Raw genomic sequence first — 8354 nt, forward strand, 5'->3', positions numbered from 1 at the left:
TGTATTTTGTAAAAATTATGAAATAGTCATTTTTTCTTTTTACTTTGTCTTTTTAGCTTTTCATATCTAGAATTCATCTTACTGAAACAGGTAGGTAGCACTGCTTTTCTCTTAGGTATGTAGAATATTCTTCATTGTTTTGAAGGATAAGAGAGAGAAATAGAAAGGGAAATGTTTATCAGTGGGCTCTGAGATCATTCCGAGCGATTTTTATTTGTGGGTGAAGTTATCTGTAGCCTTCTCAAAGGCAAGAGTTCAGCTTGTCCCTTTTAACACCAATGATTCTATAATATCTTATACTGGCTTACATGTAGATATGTATATGCATTTTATTTTATAGTACAATTTTGATAATTCATTCTTAGCATTGTTTTCCTCTCTCTAGAAGACAGTTGTACTTATCCAGGGCCATCTGATTACATTAGGAATATTTTAGGGGAATAACTAATCATGTGGTTCTAGTCAAAGTCTTTTGACTTGGAGAATTTGACAAACCTCCAAAGACACTTGACAAAATGTCACAGAAGCCTCATGGAAACAAAGTACCTAGAGATATTTCATACAAATTGTGAGGACAGCTATCCTCACAATTAGTAATGCCCTCCATTACCAAGGCAGCTGCTCTTTCCTCTCACTCTCGAACCACAGGTTCTCATGTGTCTGCCTCCTTCTTTATATTGCTCCAGTCTGTTTTTATGCAGATTAGTATCATCTAGTTACACATGAGCCCACACTCATGTGTTCTTTTAGTTCAGTTATAGTCTATCTATTGAGTATGGCTGAGACACCTTTTGATTTAATTTCTTCTTTTCTTTTTCCCAAAGGAGAGTTTTTATTATTTTTACATACAGAAACCTCCACAGTGCACACTCAGCCCAGTTTGGTGGCCAGTTCCTTAGTCTTGTCCTTTTCCAGATTGGTGATGCGAGCCACCAACTATGGACCCAGGGCACTGCCACCCCAGTGGCAGCAGATCCCATGGTATCTGTCCTTGTAATTGGTCTGGATAGCTTCCACCAGCTTAGCCAGAGCTCCTTTGTCTTCTGAGTTAACCTGTGTGAAGGTGCTGGTGGTGCAGGTCTTCCTGTGGACCAGACAGTACAGCCCGACCTTCCCTGTGGTGACGCAGTAGGGAGCCCCCACCTTCTGACACAGGGTGGGCAGGAAGACAGCCAGCTGATGGGACCCACATCATGTGCCATCGCTGCCAGCTGGGCCTTCTTGTTCTCCACCAGGGTGGTGGCAGTGTTAACCCCTGCTCGAAGGACAGGTGGCCTCTTGGTAGGGATACTGCCTTTGTTGGCAGCTCTTTTCTCGGCCCAGGCCAGTAATATCTGCTTCCTCTCTTGCTTTGTCTCTGGTCGGTACTTGTGGGACAGCTTTTGATTTAATTTCTTAAAAAAGTATTTTGAATGGGTGCTGGCTAGGTAATGGATTGCCAGGTTTTGGCCCTAGTGTCTACTATTGATCCAATCAATCATAGCAATCCTGCAATGGATAACTTGTGCACTTTAGACTGCTTCAGGGTCAAGGGCAGAGCAGGCATATTGACAGACTAGAAGAAGTACTGTGATAGGAACTGTAATTGGCTAAGGAGGTAGGTGGTCTTGAAAAAACCTGTTTTGTTTATAGACCAAATCACCACTCTTGTTTAATTTATAAAAAACACAGCTGTGTGTATCAGGAAAAATACCTCATCATATCTTTAATCCACTTTCACTGACATTTTAGGCCCTTTCAATTATATTAAAAGCAATAGTCTAGGACTTTCCTTGCTGTGCTGTAACCATTCAAGGCCGGGCAGGTTCATGGTATTCACACAGAAGGAATAATATTCACAGAATTGTTGGGATGTCTGGCATGCCTTTATTCATGGGTGGGTGAGCCATGCACACTGCAAGCTGTGTGTCTCCCAGCATGTCACATGTCATGGCCCTTGCTTCCCAGCGTGGCACCCATCATGGCACCTGTCCCCTTGCGTGTGTCTCATCATTACACCCAGCAGGGAGTCCCTACCTGTTTAGGGAAACAAAGCCAGAAAAGTGCCAGAACATTACATAAGATAACATAATTCTGCGCCTGCAAGCCCACTTCATGTTATGGGAACAGTTTATCAGACCCAGTCTCAAGGCAATGAGAACACTATTTATCAGGCCCCTGCAAGGTTATGGGAACACAGCTTCCCTTAGTTACCCAGACACCTGGGTGAGGAAGCCAGATTGCCTCCATCTACCGTGCACTTGCTTTCTTCCTATTTTATTCTTGGCTTTCTTTCTGCCTGGCTCCTGGCCTTCACCTTCTCTTCTGTAGATACCAGCACAACCTCTGAGGCTATAAGGCAGATCTGCTGGTTTTTCTCGACCCTGACTCTTCCCTCTTCTAGTGCCTCAGGAAGGTTATCCCACTTTAAGTTTTTTCAACCCAAACTCCAGTGCCAGATTATTGGTATTTGGACTCCCTTCTAGGTATTGTTTGAATGTTTAGTTTACTTGTGTGATTCTCCAATGTTTTTATAAAAAGAGTGGATGGAAACTTTTAACTGGCAGAGTAGATAGTTTCTTGTAACTTTGTTGATCATGTCTCAAAAGTAGGATATAAGTTATTTTCTGAAACATAAAGGAAAACTAAGCAGTTAGGAACAAATAGGGCTGTTACCACAGGAAATCCAGATCAGCAAAGTCATCTTGTTGGAAGGGCATCCTAACCAGGAGGACCTCTTTCCAGGTTAAAGATATTAGTTATTTGCACTTGTAAATTCCCTGTGTTCAGGTTTTTGACTTTTTATCTTGGTTACCTCTTTTTAAAATTTTAATCCTAACCTGAGGACATGCTCATTGATTTTAGAGAGAGGGGTAAAGAGGGAGGGAGAAAAACATCTATCGATTTCCTCTTGTATGCATGCTAACTGGTGACTGAACTCGCAACCTAGGTATGTGCCCTGACTGGGAACTGAACCCACAACCTTCCAGTTTTCTGGAGGATGCTCCAACCATCTGAGCTACACCAGACAAGGCTATCTTGGCTACCTTTGAGGGCTATATGAGAATTTTATTTGAAGTTCAGAGAAATCACTTCACAGTTATATTGTAGGTTTCTTGATAAATTCACTATGGGTCTTTCTATCAAAGGAGGGTTTAATAATGAATCTGCATCTTTTAATGGCAATATCAAAGCACAGATGCTCTTCCTCTCCCACCCAAGATGTATGTAAACCTGACACGGGATATTGTGTTCCATCCTGGTCCCAGTACACTGAGCAGTTCTCTGTACAGTTGCCTGACTGAATCACTTTGTCAGTCTTCACAGTCGGAGTTATGAGAAGAATTGCTTATGGAAGTTTCGGTGCTTGGCCATACTGCACAAAATGATTTAAACTGGAGTCAGAGGGCAAAGTTTGGGGACTGACATGAGCAATGATGTGGTGTCCTGCCTTCCTCAGGGAACTTGGCTAGAACACAGGAGGCCAGGTATGAGGAGGAACACATAGTGAAGTGCCTACGTCACCTCTCGTGACCATGTGGCCTCTTTGGAGCTCCATTTCCTCAGTAAAATTAAAATGTTGGGTGGGATTGGCAGTTTCTGGCTCAGGCAGTGGGTTGCTTGGGTGTGTTGCAACTGGTTGCAAGTATGTCACAGGTAATTGGTTACAAGTTACATTGAAAATAGTGAGGTTTGGGAAATAATTTTGTTTTTAAAGAGTGAACTCAAGGCTGTTCCTATATTCCGGCTTGCAGTAACATATGCTTTCATAAGTCAAAGACTAGAGAGGTGTATTAGTTTTCTAGGGCTGTCATAACAAAGGTGGCTTAAAACAAGAGATATTTATTCTCTCACAGCTCTGGAGGCCAGAAGTCTCAAATCCAGGTGTTGGCAAGGTCATGCTCCCTCCAAAGCCAGTAGGCTGCAGCCTGATGAATCATGAATTCTAACATCAGTCATATCAACAGCCAGTGGGGAACTGTCCAGGCACTTGTAAACAGTGAGCTAACTCAGTGTTTGCTTTCTTGGAGACACAGCTCTCTCTTGAGAAATTAGTGAAACATTCTCCCTAGTTGAGGGCATTAGCTCCTTCCACTTCTGGATTTCTTTGAGGGGAGTCCCTCACTTGGCTTTGTGGCCCAACTGTCAGAGCTGTTTAGAGGGATCTTACTGGAATGATTCTAGGTAACTGGGATTTATCCCATTTTCAAATTGCTCAGAGAGTGCATTTTCCTTAAGATCCATTCCAATGCTCAGCACTCCCACTCTCAATAGTTTTTGTTCAGAATTTAATATTTAATGTGGTAGGCTAAGAGGGTTTTCCTCTGTTCGTGCTTAGAGGAAAGAGTGATTTGCTTTTCACGCTCCTTATAATGAGCAACAAAATTCAATGCAGACTTCGTGTGGAGGGCCCACAGTTATCATAGGCAGTTAGCCAGGTGAGCTGGGATGGCAGTAGCACTGGGCCAGGAGCAGAGACCCAACTTTCTTGGAAGACCGGCACTGCAGTCTGTATGGGAACCAGTGCACATGGCCAGTGGAACCTGTGATCCATGGTCGTGATCCATGGTTGTCCCCTCTTCTCTGCCCTAAAGCCTTTTGCGAGACTTTTTGGCACGGCTGCTTTCTGAACAAGCCTGCTGGCCCTCGGTTGGTTGCGAGTTTTCCATGGACTCAGCCCGGTTGAAAGATGCAGCCCTTGCCCCTTGCTGACTGCACCCAGGCGCCCTCCCAGTTTGGTTTATCAGCCTTCGTGCAGTCGCCTCTAACCACCAACAGCCTGTACATCAGCAATGGTGTGGTCGCCAAGCACAAGCTCAAACTTTTGTCCATCAGATCACCTCAGCTATCAAACCTCGGCAGAGGCAGAGAACACCTTCTACCAGGACAACCAGTACCTGGGAGTGCCTATGGCCAACGCACTTCCTTCGCGCCTCTGTGACTTCCCGGGCCCCACGGCAGAGCGCACCCACCATGAGGAAATGAAGAAGGGCAACCCATGCTGTGCTGCGCTTCTGTCTCTTGTCTGCAGCCTCGGGAAGCCCTAGCCGCCGCCCGCCTGGACCAAGCCAACCTGCTGTTGTGTTCCACCCAGCAACGGCTCCGGAGCAGCTTGTCCACTATGAGTTCAAGCTGTTTGGCAAGAATACTGTGCTCATGGTCAGCTCTCCATGGGTGTGATCCCTGATGTCTACAAGAAGGAGGTCGGTTTGATGGCAGCCAAACGGAAATCGATCCTGGTCATCGCTGCTCCTGTGGTCAGAGGTCCGGATCTGCAGTTGATCCTACACCAAGATCTGAGTCAGAACATTCTACTTTAGTTGATACAGAAAATCTGCTGATGGCTTTTATAAGGACAAGAAAAAAGGGAGGGTGACTGCAGTTTTTAACCTTACAATCCATATCTTTGAAGAATAAAAACTAAATGTGAGATGTTTGTGAAAATAAGTTTCCTACCATGTGAGTGACGTCATAACCGCTGGGGCCAGAAAGGAGGAGATGGGTGGTGTGCACTTAGTGCTCATGCGCGGGGCATGCCCCGAGCAAGTCAGCCGGCATCCCACCCCATTCTTTGGAACCCCAAACCAGAGCCTTAGGTACAGTGGCACCTCCTGTACCTCACAAAGTAAGGGCCAACCTACTGGATAAGGAGCCTCCCAGTGGTGCTCCGAGCCTTAGGGCACCCTCTTCAACTTTAGTGACCCAACTCTGAGTTTATAGATGGGACTTAAGCATGAGAGAGTTTAGAAGAAAGTATTTCATTACGTAAATTTTTTAAAAAATTTTTGAGCTATTCCAGATGGCAAAGTCTCAGACCTTTGATGAAAGATAGAATTAGCCCCTTTCTCTGGGGCACGTTCTGAGAGAGCAGGCCTGACGTGGGGCCTCCAGGGTTCCTGGAAGGTTGGAGCTGTGGTGGTGGTGGTGGGGGGCAGCTCTGTCATCTCCTCTTCAGGTAACCTGGGACCCCTTGGAGGTTAAGGCAGTGACAGCCCTTCTCTCACAGGGTTGGTGTGAGGATTAAACAATCACCAGCAGCGTGCCTGATACATGGCACTTGCTTCAAGTAAAGGGCAGCTCTGGCTGTTATTGATACTCTCAGGCCCTGCTGGTCCATGGTCAGCACACTTATTCTCAGCACAGCATCTGTGTGTAGCTTTTTATTTACAAAGTGCTCTTCCAAAGAGTTATTGTGTGGGGGAGAAAAAGTTTAAGGTCTTTTCAGACCCTATGTCAGGGAGGCCTAGACTTAGCAGACTTTTCAGAGTTCCCATTGTGTTTAGTTTATGTGTATGTGTGCGCCAGCTGTGAAACAAGGAGCTGAAACAAGCAGCATCATTCCAGCTGCCTCTCAAATGCTTTGTTTAGGGTCACTGACCATTAGGACTGGTGCATCAGTCTTGCCTACCACTGAGATCCATGGGGGCACTTGCCCAAGGTACAAACCAGTTGGCCCTATGACTAGGCAGGCCTTAGAATCCTGGTTGTTCAAACTCCCCATGCAGCTTTGGCAGAGTGGGGACTCCCACAGCCATTGTGCAGAGAGGACCATGCAGCTGTGGCAATAGAAAGGAGAGCCACAAGTCTTTGCCAAAGTGGGAACCTCTGCAGTTTTAAAAGGGGGAACCACCACTTGGCTTTAGCAGAGATTCCGGTGACACAGCTGAGGGTGCCCGGAGCCAAGGGAGGCCTACCAGCTTCCGCCAAGATGGATTACTGGGAAGAACTGGGGGGCTGCCTGAGCCACAGACTTCTATTTCTTTTCCTGAGATACAGTACCCCAGACTGGGCAAAGGGGGAAGGAAGGACTGTGTGGATTTGTGGGTGTTTTAAAGGACTTTGGGATTTTGATGAAGACATTAGGTCACTACTTTAAGTCTGTATAGCATTAAATAAACATTTCCTTTCCTTTTCATGAATCTCTGGCATTGAGAGACATCTTTCCTCTGGCGGTGGACATAACGAACCTGGGGAGTTCCTTTTGGGTAATAGTATATCGTCCCAGGCCCCTCTTGCCCCCCCTGGTGTTCTGTAACACTAGCAGAGTGCTGAGAAATGTTTCATTAACAACCAACTCGGGGAGAGAGGGTTGGTCCTAATGTGCAGCACGTGCCAAATTCCATGGTGTAAATACTCTCTCCATGACTAATTTCAGGCTATCAATGTAACTGCCCTTGGAGTTGAGGAAGAGATGCTCACTAATGCACCACAGAGATAATAGCTATAAGTAACCTCAGGAGAACATAATAGTAAAATGTAGTCAAATAATTAGGAAGTGATGAGTTTTAAGTATATGTCATTTTGGTTTTAACTTATTTAACTGTAACTTTTTATAATTTAATTTTAATAATGGCTGCATAAACCTAGTGTGCAAAATTCCTGAAAATTTAACAGTCAGCTTTTATATTAAATATGTTGGCACAGCTAGTACTGTGGACACTAGTGAGTCCAGGATTCATCTTTCACTCTGGCCACAACACCTAGGCAACATTATTTAATAATACAGAAATTATTTGTCTCACAAGGGCATCAGGGATTTTACTAACCAAAAAGATACATCTTATCTTACTTGTGCTGAGTTGAATAGTAGTCCTTCCAAAAGATATGTCCAACTGGAACCAATGATTATGGTCTTATTTGGAAAAAGGGTCTTTGCTGATGGAACTAAGGATTTTAAAGTGAGAGCACCTTGGATTATCTGGGTGGGCCCTAAATCCAATGACCAGTGTCCTTATGAGGAAAGACAGAGACAGAAGAAAATACACAGACACAGGGAAGAAAGAGGCCATGGAAAGACAAAGTCAGAGATTGGAGTGATTCATCTGCAAGCGAAGGAATGCCAAGCGATGCCGGCAGCCACCAGAAGGCAGGAGAGAGGCACAGAATGGTTCTGCCTCCGAGTCTCCAGAAGGAACCAACTTTGCGGAAATCTTGATTTTGGACATGTAGCCCCCAAACTCTGAGAGAATAAGTCTCCGTTGTTTGAAGCCACCAAGTTCGTGATAATTTATTATAACAGCCTTAAGAAATTAATATACTACCTCATGACAATCAGTCCTGGTCAAATTGGACTCCAAAAAAGGCAGCTTTCAAAATTTTAAAAGCTATAAAATAGTAACTTGGAAAATTAAGTAACACTATAACCACATATAATCATAGTGTAGGAGGCAGGTGAAATTTAAAGGGAAGAGCAGTTTACTGCTGGTATTCTTCTTTATCCTAAAAAGTTATCTGGTATCTTAATAAACCTTACAGGTCAGGCATGGCCAGACTCCCTGGTAACTTGGACACAACCTCAAAAGTGCCAATTGCCAGAGCCTATTTACCAAGTGGGGAAACAGATATTCTTAAATTTCTCAGCTACAGACTTCTTT

The 8354-nt window shown here is 44.6% G+C and overlaps 1 pseudogene; it reads right to left on the reverse strand.

Moving 5' to 3' along the window:
• Window positions 1–870: 870 nt before the first annotated feature.
• On the reverse strand, window positions 871–4547 carry LOC123821190 (annotated as a pseudogene).
• Window positions 4548–8354: the final 3807 nt, after the last annotated feature.

Source organism: Phyllostomus hastatus, unplaced genomic scaffold (genome assembly GCF_019186645.2).
Source record: "Phyllostomus hastatus isolate PE091 unplaced genomic scaffold, TTU_PhHast_1.1 phas_contig_38, whole genome shotgun sequence".
Lineage (NCBI taxonomy): Eukaryota > Metazoa > Chordata > Mammalia > Chiroptera > Phyllostomidae > Phyllostomus > Phyllostomus hastatus.